This window comes from Pseudorca crassidens, chromosome 12 (assembly GCF_039906515.1).
Source record: "Pseudorca crassidens isolate mPseCra1 chromosome 12, mPseCra1.hap1, whole genome shotgun sequence".
In the NCBI taxonomy this organism is placed as follows: Eukaryota; Metazoa; Chordata; class Mammalia; order Artiodactyla; family Delphinidae; genus Pseudorca; species Pseudorca crassidens.
The window spans coordinates 47,774,141-47,795,158 of NC_090307.1; the positions used below are offsets into that span (position 1 = coordinate 47,774,141).

The 21,018-nt window shown below is 37.1% G+C and overlaps 1 non-coding gene across 1 annotated transcript; it reads left to right on the plus strand.

Moving 5' to 3' along the window:
- The first annotated feature begins 3,822 nt into the window (after nucleotides 1-3,822).
- TRNAE-UUC (transfer RNA glutamic acid (anticodon UUC)) lies at nucleotides 3,823-3,894 on the plus strand. The gene has a single exon. It is a non-coding gene; the product is annotated as a tRNA-Glu (tRNA).
- Nucleotides 3,895-21,018: the final 17,124 nt, after the last annotated feature.

The following is a 21,018-nucleotide window of genomic DNA, read 5'->3' on the forward strand; positions in this document are numbered from 1 at the left end:
TGGTGGGATCATCTGAAGGTGAACGGACATTAATTATAAGAAACAGTGTCAGAATAAACTGGAGTGGACAGGTTGACTTCCTTCCCCGCAAAAGCCTCACGAAATACCCATTTTGTCAAAGTTATATGAGCAAAGTTCCTGGGACCAGACTGTAGAAGGAGGGTAAAGTGGGAAGAGGAAGCTGACCATGACAGCTTGTTATAAGTTCCCCATGCAATCACAGTGAACATGTTTGCATGCCCTCCTGGCAATACTAGATGACAGCCCCACGACACTATAGAGGGACCAATGCTTTTTGGTTCACCAAGCACTTTCAAGTTATTATTTAATTTATCATTCTATATACTCAACTGATGAGAGAAATGAGTCTCAGAAAAATTCAACTTGTCCAAAATCATGGAACTAAGGTATAATTCAATTGAAATGAAAACACAAGGCTTTGAACTCTAAACTCATCCTTCATAGAAGTCCTTACATTTTCCTTCTTCTGGAACTTACTTCTAAATCAGATGTTTGCCCATAAATTATACAGATACAGATAAATGATACAGCTGGTGGGAGTATAAATTTGATCCCACACGTAGACTCACACACCCACACACACACACACACACACGTATAATTAGTAAGGGATTCTTGACTATTCGTTGACTATCCATTCTTCTATGGTAAGCAGTTAGAGAAATATGAAGACTGTACATCTTCAGAGGTACACCCTTATACATATTGTTCTGTCCCTTCAATTTTGTATTTATCTGCAGTTTGGAGATTGAGGGTATATAACTAGAGCTTAGAATTGTAAATTACATTTAATAAAGTTGATGATTGACTAAAAGCTTTCCAGCCAAGAAGGGGATATAACCGAATTAATAAAAGTAACCTGAGAGGAAAAAAAAAATGTTATTTTCCTTTTTCCTTGTAATGAAAAGTGATTTAATGATGCAGTCTGACAAAGAGATTTATCCATTCAACAAATATTTTTTGAGAACTCACTATGTCCCAGTTAGGGTTATGTATTTTTCATAAATTATCTCATGCTAATTTCAATAGCAGCTCTATGATATTGGTATTATTAATTCTATTTTAAGATAATGAAAATGGAGGTAAGGAGATAAAATAATTTAATCAAGGTTACACATCTTTTAAGGGGAAGAATTAACTCCAAAGCTTATTTCTGATCCAACAGGCTGTATACTACAAATATATTTTCTTACATTTTAACAATTATTTTCAGGCCCATGGACTTGAAAAATAATAGATCTCTAGAGAATAGCAAAAGACGTTCAAATATCTACATTTCTAAATCATAAAATCCTAAACGATATCATTAATGAATAATATTTAAATATTTTGTTTAAAAAACATAATGCTAGAGGAGTTCACATATTTTTGAACGAGGAAATGACTTTGTGTGCACGATACTGGTTCTTGTCAAGTGATTGATCACATTATTTTATATTTTTCAAAACATCAAAGCAATAAGAAAAATAAACAGTACGGACACTGGAATGTGGTATAACTATTACTTTGTGTCTATTTCCATGAAATCAAGCCAACTTATATATGATGAAATGGAAATATGTTGTAAAACTTTGTAGATTTACTTCCTAAAATGGTATTTATTTGACTTCTGTGTTCATGTCAAATGTTCTACACATGCAGCTTATAATTTTTGCATTGAAAAAAATAATAAAGCCACCGGTTACTGTAAAAGGTCACCTTTTTAATTGGTGTAATAAAGCCCAGCTGGTGAGCCAATCTCCGGAATAACTCGGGGCTAGCACAGTGGTGGCAGAACGAAGAATGCATTTGGTAAGAGGGAAGTGATTTTAGCATATGTCCTTTACTTCACATATTTGTGACTGCCAGTCACCAATATCTAACTTTATTTAAGGTAAAGCATCTTTGAAGGTTCAAGTGATTTATACTGCAACCTATGTCCTCACGCTAAACATAAAGAGGTAGATTTATCATGATGAATATACAAAGGGAAGTAATTGATTCTTTGGTCTGAATTTTTCTCTCAGTTAATAGACTTCCCATTTAGTAACAACAAGGCAAAAATAATAAGGAAGCATACAAGATAAGTTAAGTACAGCTCCCTTTGGCCCTGCTAGTCACTAAAAGCTTATCTAGTATTTCCAGCGCTCTTCATGAATGCTCCTTCTGCTCTGTGTTTAGAATGATAAAATCTTGTAGCTCCATAAATGTTAACTTCATCTCGTAGAAAAATAATAAATACGTGTTTGACATAATGCATAATTCTTTATTTTGCCTCTTGACATTTAAGAGAATTGTTATAATTATATCTATTCAAACAGAGATGTGCTGCCTCCTTTTAAATTGTGATAATACTTAACAATTATAAATACAATTCAGGATCCATATGAAATACAGTCTAGGACTTTTCTGGCCACAATATGTTCAAAAAAATACCTCAAAGGAGTCCTGGTGATTTAATCAACCTTGAAAATATTGCCAGAGTGTTTGTACAATATAAAAAATGATTTAAGATGACACTTTGATATTCTTATAAAAAAGTTTGATTTTTTTGGTTTGTTTTTTTTGTTGTTGTTGTTTTTTTACTATTTCAATGCTATAGACAAAATGAGTTTGTGTATAAATACACTGAAAATCTACGAAAAATGAAAAACAAATATAAACTGAAATGGAGCTATGAGGGCAGTCTTGCTGACAAAATTTCCTGTATTTGTGGCAACTTATACAAAGCTATGTGATGCATCATATCATATATAGTGAGGCTGAATAGAAGCCTAGTTCATTGTATGAACATGGAAAGTAAACACTGAAAGATTAATTTCCAAATTATTCTATTCTCTCGAATATCTCAAATTCAATTGTTCTCTATTCCTTTACCTCTTAATCAAATTATAAAGTATTATTTCATTCACTAAACAAGTGATATCTTTATTCCAATTCATCTTTCACATCAACTATATATATATATATATATATATATTTTTTTTTTTTTTTTTTTTTTGCGGTATTCGGGCCTCTCACTGTTGTGGCCTCTCCCGTTGCGGAGCACAGGCTCCGGACGCGCAGGCTCAGCGGCCATGGCTCACGGGCCCAGCCGCTCCACGGCACGTGGGATCCCCCCGGACCGGGGCACGAACCCGTGTCCCCTGCATCGACAGGCGGACTCTCAACCACTGCGCCATCGGGGAAGCCCTCAACTATATTTTTTAACATAAAAGGATGCCAACACAAAGTCAACTAGATCAGGTATTTCCCAGAATATGCATATGAATGGAGTATACCACACAATATAGACACACAGTGGAGAAAGAGAGATATTTGTAATAAATATTACTTTTGCTTTTATCTGGATAGTTAAATTTCGGTGATTTCTTTACATTCAGCTGAACTTTTTCATACTTTTTATAATTCTTGCATTTTTATAATGAAGACGTAGTTTTTTAAAAAAGTCATTTCTCTTAGAATTTTATTCTAATATTTCCTCAATACATCAAAACCCCAAGGTGATAACTTCTGAATATTGCAACAGTAGTAATGGGAAATTTCAAAAACTAGTTTTCTTCATGGAAGAGCTCATATAAATTTTGTTTAATTAAATACAAACAGAAAGTACTTTTAAGTATCAAGAATTATTTGGGGGTTTCCCTGGTGGCGCAGTGGTTGAGAGTCCGCCTGCCGATGCAGGGGACACGGGTTCATGTCTCGGTCCGGGAAGATCCCACATGCCGTGGAGTGGCTAGGCCCGTGAGCCATGGCTGCTGAGCCTGCGCGTCCGGAGCCTGTGCTCCGCAAAAAAAAAAAGAAAAAGAATTATTTAGGAATTCCCTGGTGGTCCAGTGGTTAGGACTCGGCACTTTCATTGCCAAGGCCCAGGTTCAATCCCTGGTCGGGGAACTGAGACCCCGCAAACCGCACGGTTCAGCCAAAAAAAAAAAAAGATTGTAGCGAATTGCAGCATATACTTAGGTGAATGAAAAACAGAGAGCACTATTCCAGATGAGGCTGGAGAATTTTGTAATTATTCTAGTCATTTATAACCATAATATTTTATGAATCTGTAACAGCTTACATTAAGTTATAACATCTTATATCTACAATGAATATCTATGTAACAGTGATTGGAAATACATCTGGAAGATATAAAGGGATGCTGTAAAAACAGATTTATGTTCTATATTTCTTGGCAAGCAGGGCAAGTTCAGGCAAGAACGTGGGGGAGGCAGTTCTCTTTGTTCAAGACACGCTCTTTTATGCTCATTCACTCATACTGTGTCCCATACAGTCTTAGACATTTCCATCAAGCGAAAAAAATCTTCACTCATTTATACAACCAAGATGTATTTGCTGTGATATGTTGTAGAACAACAATGATAAGCGTCTTGCTATCTTTACAAATATTTTCACAACGTTAGACTGTAGGATGACAATTATAGTCTCTTCATCACAAATAAAAATTACATAATATTCTGGTGATTTCCTAAGAAGGAAATCAATGGCAGAGAACTCACTGATACCATCCCCGGACTGCATATTACAGAAAGGATCATTCTATGATGGGGCAGGGCCATATCTCCCCTTCATTTCCATGAACTGTTTTCCTAAGTTATCTCTTACCTACTCCTTCCTTCCCCTGCATAAGACTCAAGGAAAGGTCATTTACTTTCAAGTGTGATACACATCATTATCCTTATGCAACATTTTTTCTAAAATCATATATCTGTACCCTTTGAATTTCTCAAGGGAAAAACCAAAAAACAAAGAATGTGCTTTGTTTTTTCTGTAAATTTCACACTTTTAAATATTATGCTATTAACAGTAATAGAAACAGCAAAGGGGTTAGAAATAGTAGAGCAAGTCAACTTTTGTTCTGAAAACTTCCATTTCGTGATTATGCAACTGTCAAATCAGTATCACAGTTAAAACGCCATCGCGGGACTTCCCTGGTGGCGCAGTGGTTAAGAATCCGCCTACCAATGCAGGGGACATGGGTTCGAGCCCTGGTCCCAGGAAGATCCCACAGGCCACGGAGGAACTAAGCCTGTGCACCACAACTACTGAGCCTGCGCTCTAGAGCCCACGAGCCACAACTACTGAGCCCGTGTGCCGCACGCCTAGAGGCTGTGCTCTGCAACAAGAAAAGCCACCGCAATTGGAAGCCCGTTAACCGCAATGAAGAGTAGCCCCTGCTCACCGCAACTAGAGAAAGCCCGTGCGCAGCAGCAAAGACCCAATGCAGCCAATAAATAAATAAATAAAAATTTTAAAAAACCAAAACGCTATTGCATTTTTCATGAATATAATCATCTACGTAAATTAGAAAAATCTAAATCAACAGACCTTATATGTCCAAATAAACGAAATGCTCTGGAAAGTAATTTAATAGTAGCCACGGTATAGCTCAGACAACAAGGATGGAATGAGGAAGAGGATGAGTGTAGAAAAGGGGAGAGGGGAGTGTACTGGATTCACCTCTTTGGTAGCAACTGTCACAGGCATGGACTTATTGACACATGAGAAACTTCCGCCCTCATTGCTACATTTATCATTAAGAATTATGACAGTCAGAATCTGATGGTTTGATTGACTTTACAAGTAAGCCTGATAATAATATGTGGTCAACCAACTTTACTATTAAAGTCGGGTGGCGTGGAATAGCAGAAAGATCACTAGCTTCAGAGTCACAGAGCCCGGTATTCAAAACCCGGCTCTTTGTTTACTTTACATCCTTAAAGTTACTGAATTACAATCTCACCCTCTATAATATATGAATAATAAGATTCCTCAGTTGATTGCTGTAAATAATATTCGTGAAATGCTTGGCCCTGTGCTTATTACAAAGAAAGCACTTAAAGAATCCAATATCATCATTGCTGTTGTTGTCTTAGTGACTATGTAGTCCACTCTCATTATTCACCGTGGTTGTGTTCGATGAAAAACATTGGATGAGTGAATGCTGATTATTGCTCCATGGGAATACCAAGGTTATGTTGCTGAAAGCCTCTGGTCACATTTATTTTTTTGGCCGCGCCTTGCGATATGTGGGATCTTAGTTCCCTGACCAGGTATGGAACTCGTGCTCCTTGAAGTGGAAGCGCAGAGTTTTAACGGCTGGACCGCCAGGGAAGTCCCTGATCACATTTTTTTTTTTGGTCAACCAAAATGTCATTTGTGTTATATAAGTTCCTTTGCCAACATCCTTGTAAAATAAGCCAGCCTCATCAATGGTGAAACATGCTCTTCCTCAGGTACCTTTTCCTGTGTAACTCTTAGAAGGTATGGTCTATTGTCATTCTTCATGGATTTCATACTTGCAAATTTGCCTACATGATAAAATTTATTCATAACCCTAAAGTCAATCATGACAGCACACTCTCTATCATTTGAAGACGTAAAATAATCAACAGTGGTGAAAAACTTGTCACCTGATGTGCACCCTCCCAGGTTGTGAGGTTGAACAAAGTGACACTCAGCTTCTTGTTTCAGTTCTCCTACTGTAAACAAATGTCGTTCTGGCCGTCGATTTAGTGTCATGCTTTTTGCATTTCTGTGCTTTTTGTTAGTGAGTTCACTATTTCAGATGCCCCCCAAGCACAGGGCTGAAGCGTGGTCTAGTATTCCTAAGCACAAGAAGGGTACGATATGTCTTATGGAGAAAACACATATATAAGATTCTTCCTTTTGGCTGCATGTTTCTGGCTGCTCTAGGCATGTACTTCATCTGGTCCAACCCCAAACCTGGGAAAATCCACACAGGTTTATTTTGGTCCCGGAAATTTATAAGAAATTTGAGAAAATTTGAATTCATTTAATCTTCAACAAATATTTTAAGTAAACATTATTTCCTTCATTTTGCAGAGGAAGAAAATGAAAATTTGAACTGATATGTTTAAAGTGATATTAGTCTCATTCTTGGTAAAAATGATTTTCCAATTATGAAGCAAAGAAAAACATGAATGACTTTGCCTTGTGAAGTTTGCCAAAAACCAGCCAAGACTTCAAATGTTAGATGTTATCAGACATGTGTCAGCTCATTAAGAGAGTAAGGTAATCACCTTGTTCAATCTCCTGCCCCAATCAAGATTCTGTTTCTATACCTTCACTGATAAATAATTCTCATTGTTACTTGAATACCTATATTGAGAAAAAATTTTTCTTTCATAACAGGGAGACTATTCCATTTTTAAATTACTTATGTATTTATAAAGCTATTTTAAGAGTTAACTGAAAAGTTTTAATGCCATTGGCCTCAATTTAATTTTTACAGAGAAAATACAAGCTTATTCTTTCTTTTCACCTGACAGTTTTTCCCTTCATGTGATAGAAGCTTCCAAATGTGTCCCTATTTCATTCCAAGAATATGTTAATTACTGAAAATAAACTGGAACAGAATTTAACAATTTTGATAAATTTAACAAATAGAGTTGTGGAAATCTTAATAATTGTAACTACCACTGGGTCTATATTATATATTATGTTTCAGTAATAAACCATAAGAGTTATCAAAATATTTTGTTAGTGGAGACAATTTCAATAAGTTTTTTTTTTTTAATAAAAATCAACCTGGGCTTCCCTGGTGGCGCAGTGGTTGAGAGTCCGCCTGCCGATTCGGGGACACGAGTTTGTGCCCTGGTCTGGGAGGATCCCACGTGCCGCGGAGCGGCTGGGCCTGTGAGCCAGGGCCGCTGAGCCTGCGCGTCCGGAGCCTGTGCTGCACGACGGGAGAGGCCACAACAGTGAGAGGCCCGCATACCGCAAAAAAAAAAAAAAATTCAACACATACTACAAGTTTGACGCATGATTTAAAACTTGAATCTATGAGGGATCATTCAAAATAGTTGACCACACAATTTCTTTCTTCTTTCTTCCAAGAAAGAAAGAAGGAAGGAAGGATAAAGGATGGGAGAGAAAGGAAGGTGGGAGGGAGGAAGAAGGGAAGGGAAGATAAAAGGAAAGAAAAAAGGAAGTAAGGGTAGGAGGGCAGGAGAAAAGGAAAGAAGAAGGAAGAAGGATAATCTAAAAGGTATATTGCAAAATGGGAATACTATGCAATATATATTATAAAAGTAGGTAGACATAATATATAAGGACTTTAGTACATAAATACTTCTTCCATGCCAATAAAAAATAGAAAAATGGTCAAAGGATATGTGGTGAGCTGCCTCTAAGAAGGCTCTCAATAATGCCATTTTCTGTTATTCATGCCCCTGGCAATCCTCTCCCTGAGGAGGGACTGTACGTAATGACTCCTTTCTCAAGAATGAAATATAGCAAAAGTGATAGATCTCATTTCCAAGATAAATTAGAAAAAGACAGTGGCTTCCACCTTGGGTACTTTTATTTATTTATTATTTATTTTTTTATATGTGTGGTCTATTTTTGTTTTTGAATTTTATTTATTTATTTATTTATACAGCAGGTTCTTATTAGTTTTCTATTTTATACATATTAGCGTATATATGTCAATCCCAATCTCCCAATTCATCCCACCACCACCAACCCTGCCCCGCTTTCCCTCATTGGTATCCATACGTTTGTTGTCTACATCTGTGTCTCTATTTCTGAAACTTGGTCACTTTTAGTCTCAAACTCGCTCACCCCTGAGGAAGCCAACCAGCACGTCATGAGACAACTCTGCAAAGAGCACACACGGTAAGGGGCTGAGGCCTGACAGCACTTGGGTGCAGATCCAGGTGAGTCTTCAGATTAGACTGTAACTGAAGACTTGACTGCTAACCTTATGAAAGGCCTTGACCTAAAGTATTCATACAACCTGTGCCTATAATTTTGATCCAGAGACTCTCTGAGATCATTGTCTTGCTTTTAGCTGCTAAATTTGGGAGTAATTTGCTACATGACAGTAGATAACTAACAAAGGATATTAGTGGTGAGGTCATTTACCAAAAAATATAACTCATCAATGATTTATGAAAATATGTTCAGCATCATTAGGAACTCAATTAAAACAGCAATGACCACTTTTACACCTTAAATTAAATAGAAAAATTGAAATTTTTTTGTTCACTAGGTTCTTAAAAGAAATAGTGAGCATTTGTGTTTTCAGAATGTCTCTGCATGTGTGTTCTAAAGATATAAAAAGTGAAAATGATGATTTACTAAATTTCTAAAGGGAACAGGACTGTCTGTGCATTTGTGTTGGGGATTGTCTGTGTTGTAATATCAGTGCACTCTGTCTCATAAAAATAACTTAGAAAAATGTCAAAATTTACTTATTACACCATCACTTTGGATTCTCTCTCTTCCATGTGGTAGCCTGGAATAAAAAATTAAGTCTTGAGTTCAAGCTTCATCTGTACCACTCCTTAACTCTGTGAATTTATATACAAAAGTTATTCTGAGCCTTAGTTCCTTTGTTTTATGTGAAATTAGCATAATATCCAAAATTTCTGCACAAGGTCATACAAATGACTGAGATAATGCAAGTAAAAAATGCAATAACAAAGTGATATGTACCTGTAAGGTCTTATCATTCTGTAAGGTCTTATCCTCCAAACTACTGGTGGCTCTAGGATAAAACCATAATCAGTGGTAAGCAGCCTGGCTTTACCTGCCAATGAGTTCTAAACTTAGTCAGTTACTGTTCTTGAGTAATTCTAATTTTGAGTGAGCAGAGAACCCTACAACTCATTAAAACTTAAAAGCTCATGCCCACAATATCCTATTCTCATACAATAAACCTTATCCTAGATGGGTCATCCTAGAGATTTATTCTAGAGACAAAATTTCACTAAATCATAATTTTTAAAGGGTACTCATATATAGCTACATATTGGATCTTCACCACAACTCTGGTAAAGGAAGGATCATTGTTTTTATTTAAAAGTGAAATGATTAAGGGGATTAAGTGAGTTGTCCAATGTCACATTTCCATAAAGTAATTTGAATCAAAAATTATGAATTCTAGGGAATTCCCTGGCGGTCCAGTGGTTAGGATTCTGCGCTTCCACTGCAGGGGGCATGGGTTCGATCCCTGGTCGGGGAACTAAGATCCCTCAAGCCACATGGCATGGTCAAAAATAAATAAAATAAAAATAAAATAAGCCCACTAAAAAAAACTTATGAATTCTAGGGCAGTGTTCTTTGCTGTGTTTTTCACAGTAGCGCTTATAATTATGAGAAATTGGAAGCAACTCTTTGTCCAGGAATAGGGAATTGGGTAAATAAGTTGTGGTACATCAATAAAGCAAAATTTTGTGTAGATACCCAAAATAATAATAAAGTGTGACACAGTCAATTGCATTTTAGGTACATTCATAAGTATTTTATGGTAACTGTGATTATTCCTCCAGGAAACCAGTTGCAAATCATAAGTAAGAGGAGAACCAAAATGCTACTATATCATTTTCTTTTTTTTCCTGTTTTTTTCATTTCCCAGTCTTATTAGAATAACTTTAATGTTTATACCCATACGTTTCCAAATTAGATGTTTTCTCTAAAATGCCTCTTCTTGGCTCACTTTAAATTTTATGTAAACCATCTCTGTATTCCACTTGTGCTTTGGCATTTAGAAAGAAAATACTTTGCAGAAGAAACCTTGCAGGAAGTATTTCTCCAAGACAGCACAGTTCCCCAGAAAAATGGTCTGAAATTAGTCTTCTGAGAACACGTATATGAAAGGATAATATTAGAGGAGAAATATTCTTTTTGTGGTTAATCAACTTGTTTCAATAGCTGGGTTCAATACAGATTTCACAGAAGAAATCTAAAATCTTGTTCTTAAACATCTATTATTTCATTTCACCACAGATTGTTCTTAATGGGTCTTTATTTTCCCTAGAAATGTTATTCACAGCGAGATATATTTCTGAATATATCTAATTAGGAGACATCTCTTCTTTGCACCTTTGTCATCCCTTTTCACACTAAGAGGGTGTTTCCCTCACCTAAAAATTCATGAGTGACAGTATAAATAGCTGCTCACCTTAATCTGGGGTTGACTGGTGAAAGATTTCTAGACTAGAGAAAAGGTGGGGGGGGGAGGGGTTGGGTGTTTGGGGAGAGATTCTATCTGTATTCTATATTTAAGACGTTCATTTCATTGTATTTCCTTGGCTTTTAAAACATCTACTTGGGATGGTGACATGCAAGAGGAAAGAGAAAGCAAGCATAGACAGCTTCACATGCCCTTGAAATAGATATGCCTTGATTTTGCAGCTCACATAATAACTGATAGCAGAGAGCACTCTGGTTTTGAATTAAAATTAAAAAATTGAAGCAAGTCCTTTAAAAAAGCTCTGAATATAAATGTTCATCCAATTAAGAAAGTGCATTCACTTTCAGGCCACAATGTGGTAAGGGACAGGTAATTGCAGCTGTCTATGTCAACCTTGTAAAGAGCTTGCTAAAATCATTAAGCGTTTGGAAATTTTATTCAGCCTACAATATTTTTCTTAACTGCACTCCTACTTATTAAAACCACTCCCTGATCATTTTCACCCACTCTTAGAGCCCTCCATATCATTAAGTCTAGGCCTGGCAACCATTTTCCTGCACCAGATAATGATATTTTTCTCACCAACATAAATTTCCATCAAGATCAGAATGAAGGACAGTAGAAAGCTGTCTCAGAGGAGGTTAAATTTCCCTCAGTACTGTATCATGGTGGTATTAAAATAGCCATCTTTTAAACATGTTTTTCATTTTGTGCTACGTGTGAAATGTAACTGATTTTATACAGATTTTCATGGAAATGATAATTTGCTGTGGTGTCGTATAGATACAGTTCACATTTAATATCAGATTTCTATTTTAGTTCTGTTTTCTGAGTGCTGTGCCATGTCCATGTGGTCTAAAGTTTATTTTCATGGTTAAACCACGTAGAGGGCACGCTAGGAAGAAGACATCAGAAAATAACTTAAAAAACAAACAGCTTTCCATATTGCCTGCTGTGCCTTCTCCACTCCGTCCTGACATCCCATGTCAGTAGCTGTTTATTTTGTACTTGTTCTGGTGAGTGGTTTTCTCATGATGGGAGTTTCATGTATATTCTCCCTCTGGCAATACTACTATCCTGAACAAACATCTACTGTTAAAAATCAAAAGTTGCAGACTTCAATTCATTGCCAGTGTTATTCTGAAAGACATTTCCCTCCTAATCCTAGTATCCTCATTTGTATTTCCCACATCAATTTGGTAATTAAACTGAGCCAGAAAACACTAGAATTCCTCTTACTGCAAATTATAAACCTTAAAAACAATCAGGACACATCCCAGTGACCTCAAAACTGCCCAAGGTTCCATTGCCACTGTGTGCATTTTACTGTCCAACATTTAGTGCCAAGCCAACTCCTGCTGGGCCTTGACTGGGTCCTCTGGGTATCCGAGTGGATAGCAACATTTAAAATTCACACTCTGTACTATCCAGCCATGGGCATTGCTGGAGACTCTGTTTTTAGACCAGAAAATGCAGCACACTGGAATAATGGGACATTTTCTCCTACTTCTGAACTGGAAATGAAATCTGAATGGAACTTTGTTTCTCATTTTCCAATGAGTATTTTAAAACAGGCCATTTCTAAGACTTCTTAGCAATTAATTTAATTAGAGACAAAGCCCAGACAACAAAAGTCAGACTTCCGGCAGATGGTACCCAGAGATGTGGTCGAAGATCCTTCCAGTGCAGCACTGTGGGTCATTTGTGAGATGAGGGTGATGATGGAGGGTGTGATGGTGATGATGGTGGCTGAAGTGTTTATTGTTTTTGTTTTTTTTTTAATAGAAGTGGCAGTTAAGCAAAGAGCAGGGCTCTTTGACATTTGGTCAAAATTCCCTCTATATATGACTTCCAAAAAGAAACAACATGTTCTACTGCCTGTAAGACAGTCCATTTTGAATTAGAAAGTTTCCATTAGTCACTTTCCATGGTAGCTGTGCAGCATCTTGCAAAATAACTTATAGATCTAATATCCTACAGAAAGCGTAGTCTGAGACAGATGAGAATGAAAAGTGACCGGTGTGTTTTAAAGCTGATAAACAAAAAGGCTTTGATATCTTGGGGAAATCCCGTTGCCTAAATTCCCTTTGAAATGCAGTTCAATTTAGCAGATCCATAGATTTACATGGGACCATTGTGAAGCGTCAAAAGATTTAAAAAAAATATTCTCACCTTCGCTTCCCAATATATAAACATTCATTTTGAAGACTCTCTATTGCTTGTCTGGAGATGAGCAAAATTAATGTCTCTGATTTCACCTACACCGGAGTCCACAGCAATTTTTACAGGCGAATTGTGATGTTCATCACCACTTCCTGGAGCCAAAAAGAGCTCAGAAATGGTTCTTTAGAATGTTCTGAGGGCCAGTTTCAGTTGGTTGGGCTTTAGAGCAAGTACAGGTTCGTGGTGTCACATAACCCATTCCTGCATGACTCAAAGCTGCCAGAACGATGTCTCCTACCTGCAGGATAGATGTCATATGGCAAGATCATCAGAAGTCTTGTTCCTCAGAGACCAGCTGTTAAGTGGGCTATTTCTGGTAGCAGCACGGAACAAGAGGCAGGCAGTGCCAGAAATGATTAGAGAGAGGAAGGGCCAAAGGAAGCCGCACACAACAGCTGGAAAATGAGCGGAGGCCTTCAGACAGCGCACTCAAAACCATTTGAAAAGTACCCTAATCAAAAGCTCCTAGCCAAGCTTGGAACCCTAAGAGGAATGAAGGAATAAAAGGCCCATGGCAACTATTCAACTTCCCTTTCAAGTTGTATGTCAAAGAAACCCATTAAGAAATAGAAGATATTTGAAGAGAGGGTTGATTTCCTACTTTCAAGTTCCCCTGCAACTCTAAACTCAATGTTCTCACCCTGTTATGGGGGAAGCTATTGTCTCCCTCCAGCAAGAGAGAAGCTAGTTGCCTTTAAGTGTGAAAGCAGCAGACACCCCAGAACCTCAGGTGAGGAAGCTGGTGAGGCTTCGCAGGGCACACACTCACACACACACACACACTCACACCCAAGGAAATAGGAAATGCAATGGAGCCTCATCAGTGGAGTGCCCAAGGTGGCAGTGAAGCCAGAATACCGAAACATCTGTGTATCTCAGCTTGGGATTGGGACCCCTGCAGAGACAAGAGGGAGGAAAAAAGAAAAAAAACTTAAAACACCTTAATATAGCTCTGGTTTACTTTTTTACCTTTTAGTTATTGCTAAAAAAAATGGTCTCAACATTTTCCAAGTGTGAGATGCTTTTTCAGCTTTTTGTGCTTTCGGCATTGCTTTAATGGGCTGGCAGACCATTCCGAGAGTCAACTCAGAAGGCCAACTGTAGCCAGTGGGAAACACCTCAGGACACCTGATGTTCACAGTGGGGTTGAATGTAATCTGGTTTTCCAAGCCATGAGGGGCAAACATTAGAATTTTGTGAGGAAAATCTCCTTCTAGTTGAATGGTTTTAATATTCTGCTACGGGAATCTCAAGCACTGTTTCCACGTTTGGATGCTTCTCTCAGTAGAAAATAGGATGGGAAACTTTATCCAACTTATCATACCCAGTTGGCTGGCAGTCAAGGTCGCGGTATGACGAAGGTCTACACAGTTTTGATTTCTAGATCAGGAGACTGACCTTGCTCAGCAGCTGTTTGCAGAGCTGCGTGCGCCAGGCAAAGAGAGGGAATGCCAATCTTCTCAACCAGAAAAGATTACCTCATGTGATTGGTCAAGAGAAAGAAAACTAAGTATGGGTCTGTGCCCCAGGTGGCATCTTGTGAATTACACCGTACCACGCTTTTAATACAGATGCCAGCAGTAGATTTTCTTTTATTTTTATAAGTCAGTTTGCTGTTGATTCAGATGCTTTGAGTGTCTTTCAATCGTATGCCAGGACTCCTCCTCCATAAATTTTTCTCATTTGGGTCATCCAGATGTGAAAATATCATCTCCCATAGAGTCTGAATTCCAGAAAAGTGTTACTTTATCCTTTTTTCTGTGTGTACCTATTTTTCATGAAAAGAGACAGCAAATACCCTGAGCTAACAATTATAGATGACATCTTTTTTCTTCATCATTTCTGATAACAAGCAATTTTCAACTCCTGGAAACTAAGTGACACTCCAAAGCAGCGATAAACAGAAGGACAAACAAAGAAGCATTGGGCATACTGTGTTATGTTTCTTTTTCTTTAATCATGGAAATGGCAAAGGCAGGTGTGCAGGCGTAATCTAGCGGTCTCCAGAAGAAACAAAGATGGCCTGTGGCAGATTATCTATGGTAATGGAAAAGCTAGTCTCACCCTAATCTCTAATGCGTACATAACTATTTACATACAATAAAAGTTGATTTATTTTGTGACATGAACCTAAGCAGAGATATTTACCACTTCAACTCACTAAAATTGAGAGTTCCAAGTGTGCCAGCCCATCGACATATGTTCTACAAGCCATAGCTTCTCTGAGCTGCCTGTGGTTAAGCAATTAAATCTTTAAGCTTGGGCATCCAATATCCTCTTTGTGTCTAAGCTAGCCTTAACCTGAAACAGCCAAATCATCTCCAAGTCCTTGCTGATTAAAAAAAATCGCAACAGAATGGGAAATTTTAATGATGACACTCTCTTAATTTAAGGGAGGGAAAGAAAAGTATTCTCCATTTGAAGATGTAAAGAATCATAAAAAAAAGTTCTAAGACTCCTACAGTAAAAATGATGCTTACATATAATGATATATATATATATATATATATATATATTGCCCATAAAATTAGTCATGTGTTATTATGCAAAATGCTTTGTTCTTTCTGAGAAGACTTCAGTAAGCTTGATCAAGAACATTAAATATGAAAACAAGGAAAAACATTTAACATGTTGAAAAGTAATTAAAAATATATGTCACCATATGTTCCTCTGCCGTTAGTTCCCTTCGCCAAAACAAATTCCTAAAGCATTTATTATCCCCCGTCATTTTTTAAAGAGGCCTAACGTTCACATATGGCACTAAAGCCATGCAGATAAAGATGAATCAGCTCTGAAACAAACTGGAAGAAATTCACTTGCCTGAATTCAACAGATTATACGTAATGAGTCAATGTACACGTCCTTTCCCCTTTTATAAGGAAATTGCTGGAAAGGATCATCTCTACGCATGGATCGCTCAGACTATATTGACTGAAGGTCATTTAGAAGGCAGCATAACCTGTATCACTCCTTTAATGATGTCACACAGGAAAATATTCTGCTTAATTAGAAATGGCAAATCAAACATATAGTTTTCATTTAAAATCCTATCAAGTACCTCGAAAAGAGATGTTTATTTTAGGAGCTCATCCAACGTGACTTTTGAATTTGTGGATGATACTCAAAGGAAGCATTTTTCTTTTACGTGACAATGAGGCTTCACACTAGTGGAATATCATGTTTGCCAAATAAAACAATAAGAGAAAATATGAAATGAGGAATTGTTTCAAAAATATGAACATAATACAAAACTTTCTGGATGGAAATAGCTCCCATATCTTAAGGACCCATAGCCCATAATTGAAGAAGAGAGACCACGCCCTCCTCCTGGTATGGCGCTATGGTCTTCACACTGCTGTTGCTGTACCGAGCTCCTGCTGTTCAACTTGCTTTCTGTTCTTAAGATTGACTCCTGGAACTGAGGTTCCAAGAAGATAGAGTCCAAATTCTGATCCTGCATATATTCTGTCCATGTAGTAAGCAGTCAGGTCATTAGACATGACACAGGAGGGGAAAAGCTTCCTATAATAATGTGGGTAGAGTGACCGCTTAACTCAAGGAGTACCTACAGATAAAGGATTAGCAACTTGAAAAAAAAAACACACACACTAGTAAAGCAGGAAAATCCTATTACAAATTAATGCTGTTTTGGGACATAAAATTCTAAGGTGTACAGTTTGATATTATCCTTTAAAAATCTCAAAAATTTTCTTGTAGGTTGAAAAAGTAAATAAACAAACAAATGAACTCCCCCTCAAAAGAACCAAAAAAAACCCTTTTCATTTCTGTTTCTTTCTCTCTTAAGAATTTTCCCTCTAGAACTCTATTTTCCTAGGCCCTTCCTTAGAGGAAAATTTAAACACGCAGTGACATTGTGCAAAGAAAAAGATCTTGGTGGACGTGGGCTGACAGCTTGGCATGGCATTTGGTCTGGGTTACAGCATCCCTCAGGCCCTCACCAAGGAGAATTTTGGTTTTGGGGTTTTTTTTTTTTTGCAACACACAACCCTACATGGCAGTGCCTGATGAATGGATGGATGGACACATGTACACATGAGTAGCTGGATAGATGATAAATAGACAAATAGAAGATGTACAAATATGTATACTTTAAAGGGGAGGGACTTTAAGAAATACATAAAAAGGAGAAAAAAGTGACACAAATTTGTCAATCTTTTTTTTTTTTTGCGGTACGAGGGCCTCTCACTGTTGTGGCCTGTCCCGTTGCGGAGCATAGGCTCCGGACGTGCAGGCTCAGCGGCCATGGCTCAGGGGCCCAGCCGCTCCGCAGCAATGTGGGATCTTCCCGGACCGGGGCACGAACCCGTGTCCCCTGCATCGGCAGGCGGACTCTCAACCACTGCGCCACCAGGGAAGCCCTGTCAATCTTTTTTAACATAAAAAATAAAGAAAATATAATCTCAAATGATGATATCCAAAACTGCTGGTGCACAGCTCAGAGGGCCTGGAGTCAGATTTGCCTCAGAAGACAGAGGTGAGAGATAAGAATTGGATAAGAGAACTAAAGTCAAAAATAGAGTGATCATTATGAGTGTCCATTTTGCATATTACTGTCAATAAAAGAATAGTGTCTTAATTTCAATGGTCATGTTGATAGATTTCCAACAAAATAGCTAAAAAGTATCAATCTGGTCAGATATTATTTTTTCTCATTTCCCTGTTCTGGACTAAACTATATCCCCCCCACCCCCCGCAAATTCATATGTTGAAGTCCAAACTGCAATTTGACTATATTTGAAGACAGAGTCTTTAAGGAGGTAATTGGGTTAAGTGAGATCATAAGAATGAGGTTTTAATTTGACAAAACTAAGTTCTCATAAGAAGAGGAAGAGGCTCCAGAGTGCTCTCTCTCTCTCTCTCTTTCTGTCTCTCTCTACATATATGCACAGAAAAAAGGCCATGAGATGGCCCAACGAAAATGTGACCTCTACAAAGCTGGGGAGAGAGGTCTCACCAGAAATCAACCCTGCTGGCACCCTGATCTTGGACTTCCAGCTTCCAGAGCTGTGGAAAAACAAAAAAAATGTCTATCGTTTAAGGTGTCTGGTCTGTGGCATATACAACAGGACAAATATTGCATGATTCCACTTAGATGAAGTAACTAAAATAGCCAAATTCGTAATGACAGAAAGATGAGAGATTTTCAGAACCTGAGAGGAGGGTAAATGGGAAGTTACTGCTTAATCGTTACAAGACTTCAGAAATAGTGGTGATGGTCATACAACATTATGAATATAATGATTGCCACTTGATTCTACATTTTAAAATGATTAATATGGTAAATTTTGTTATATATTTTACCATAGTTTACAAATAAATAAAAAACCAATATAAAAAAGTCAATGTTTCACATGCTTATTTCCTTAAAACGTTCTTGTGATAGGCTTACCATCAGAAACTATATTTTAACCAATAATGTCACTGAAATGTAATGTTACTCCAAAAGCATTTACTTTTTACTTCTCTTCTATGGCAAATGAAAGGTAGTTACATGTGCATTATGACACCATCCTCAGCTTAGGAAGTAATGGAACTTTGCAATGCATAATAAAGAAAATCAGTAGTCTAAGAAACACTTGTGCATTTGGCCCGTGCATTCCCAGCTGCTCACCTTTTAGCAAATAAAAACATACACCAGATCTAGACTTTTCTAATGCATCTATTATTTTGGCATTAAAATTATATGATATATTTCTGTGATTACTTTTTTTTTGTACACTTTTATGCACAAATTATACCAACCTGCATTCTCATTGTAGAAAATTGGAACTTGAGACAAAGCAAATACCCTCTCCCCTCCAAACATACTCCTCAAGGCCACTTCTCAGAGGAAATCACTGTTTTCAGTTTGCTGTTTACTCGTCCAGATATTAACACATATTCCAAGGTTTTATTCTTATATTATTATGTCTACTTGATTAATTTTATGGAAAGCTAGGAAAAAAACTCGAAGGAACCTATTGTATTTTGAATACTTGCTACAGATACTAAATATTTTATACACATTATCTTATTTAATACAGCAAAACTTCAAGGTGCAAATCGTTATTCCACTTTAGATATGCAAAGATTGAGAAGGAGCTCAATTATATTTCCTCTGGCCACACAAGCTAGTAAATAACAGAATCAAAATTTTCTGATTCTAAAAAAAAAAAAGAAAAGAAACTTTCTGATTCTAAACTCTATGCTTGCAGATCAACCAGACTTCAATAAACATTTTTTAATTACAAAAATAAACTCATTGCTGAACTGCCCCCCAATAATCTGAAGGGCATGCTAGGGTGAGGAGCTCGTTACTAAGAGCTTGTCCTGTCTTATTAAAAACAAAAATGAGAATGAAGGGTGCACAGGACAAAGAATGTTTTATTCCACTCACGCAACAGTCCGACGTCTAGAAATGCCTCTCAAGGCGTTTACTGTGTTTTTTCTGCAGACCGATTTTGTTGGGCATAGTTTTCTGCAACATGAACAGTGGTGGATATACAGTGGACATTGTCTACAGTGACAAAATAAAATAAGACAGGATATATATGGATAGAAGAAATCAGTTCTATTTTATAATCTCCAATAGACAAAAGAAAATGTAGAGGCACTTTCCACTCAACCAGAGGTGGCTAAAGAATTAATCATGTCATTTAATTGAGAAGATGGTATCTTAGTCAATGAGAAAATACAAAAGGCTCGAACCAAATTGATTACACTGTGATTCCCTAGATCTCTATCATTCCTTCCTGCATGACAGGAGATTCTGACCTTCTCTTTGAAAACTAGAAATGATGATCCAGGAGAGTCAGAATAGCCAGACTTGGTATGAAATGGAAGCAGATCTGTTTTTGTTTTTTAAAATGAAGTCACCAACCAGACTAGTATAGCAGGATCTTTTTAGTCTTCAAAAATCTGACTTATCTACAGCAGAGTAATCTTGAATCTCCTAATTGGAGAAATTATTTGACTAAGACTTGAAACAACAGTGTTCACTCTATTCAAACAGTGTCCCAAAGTGAGTACACTTTACCTCTGGTCTCCACTGAGCACTTCTCTGTACTTCACTGTATAGGAGTGTGTGCCCTTTTCACCAAGAACAACATATTCTGATTTTTAGTAGATGGTATTAGACTGATTGGGCTAATGTAATTTACACAGTGACAATTGCTTAGAGGAGTCCACTGGGCACTTGTAGAAAGTTCATATTAAGAAGATTCAAGTTATTCTATTTACCAGGGCGAATGTTTTTAGATTTCAGATTAAACCTCACCCTGGAGATTAGCAAAACCAGAGTTCCCTTGTGTCTATAGTGCTCAATTAATATACACTTTTTTAAAAAATGCAACATACTAAGAAGAAAGAATTTCAATCTATAGCATTTCCTTGTTTATTTTGTGTGTTTTATTTTGTTGAGGTATATTGTCGTTTTCAATAGCTTAAAGACAGTAGCCCCAAATCTCCATATTCCCCGAACAGAATTCCTAACTCAAATGGCCTTCATGCCTCTAAAACAGCAGACGTGGCTAAGAAAAAACCAAACTGATTTTTCAAAAATTTCTTTGTTACAGAGAAATCAGACATTTTCTTTGCATTTCTGATCCTAGTCTGGAATTCTAATGGAGTGAAAGGTCATAGGGCCTACCCATATATCACTTAATCGTTATTTTTTAGTTGCTTGAAAAGAAATCTTTATCATACATCAGAAGAAAACTCTAAATTCCCTTTTTGCCTCTAATGGCTGGGAATCACATAGCTAAATTTAATACTTAATTGCAGAAACTAATAGCCTACAGCATTACATTGATCCTCTCCAATTTTATATTTCAATAATATTCTTA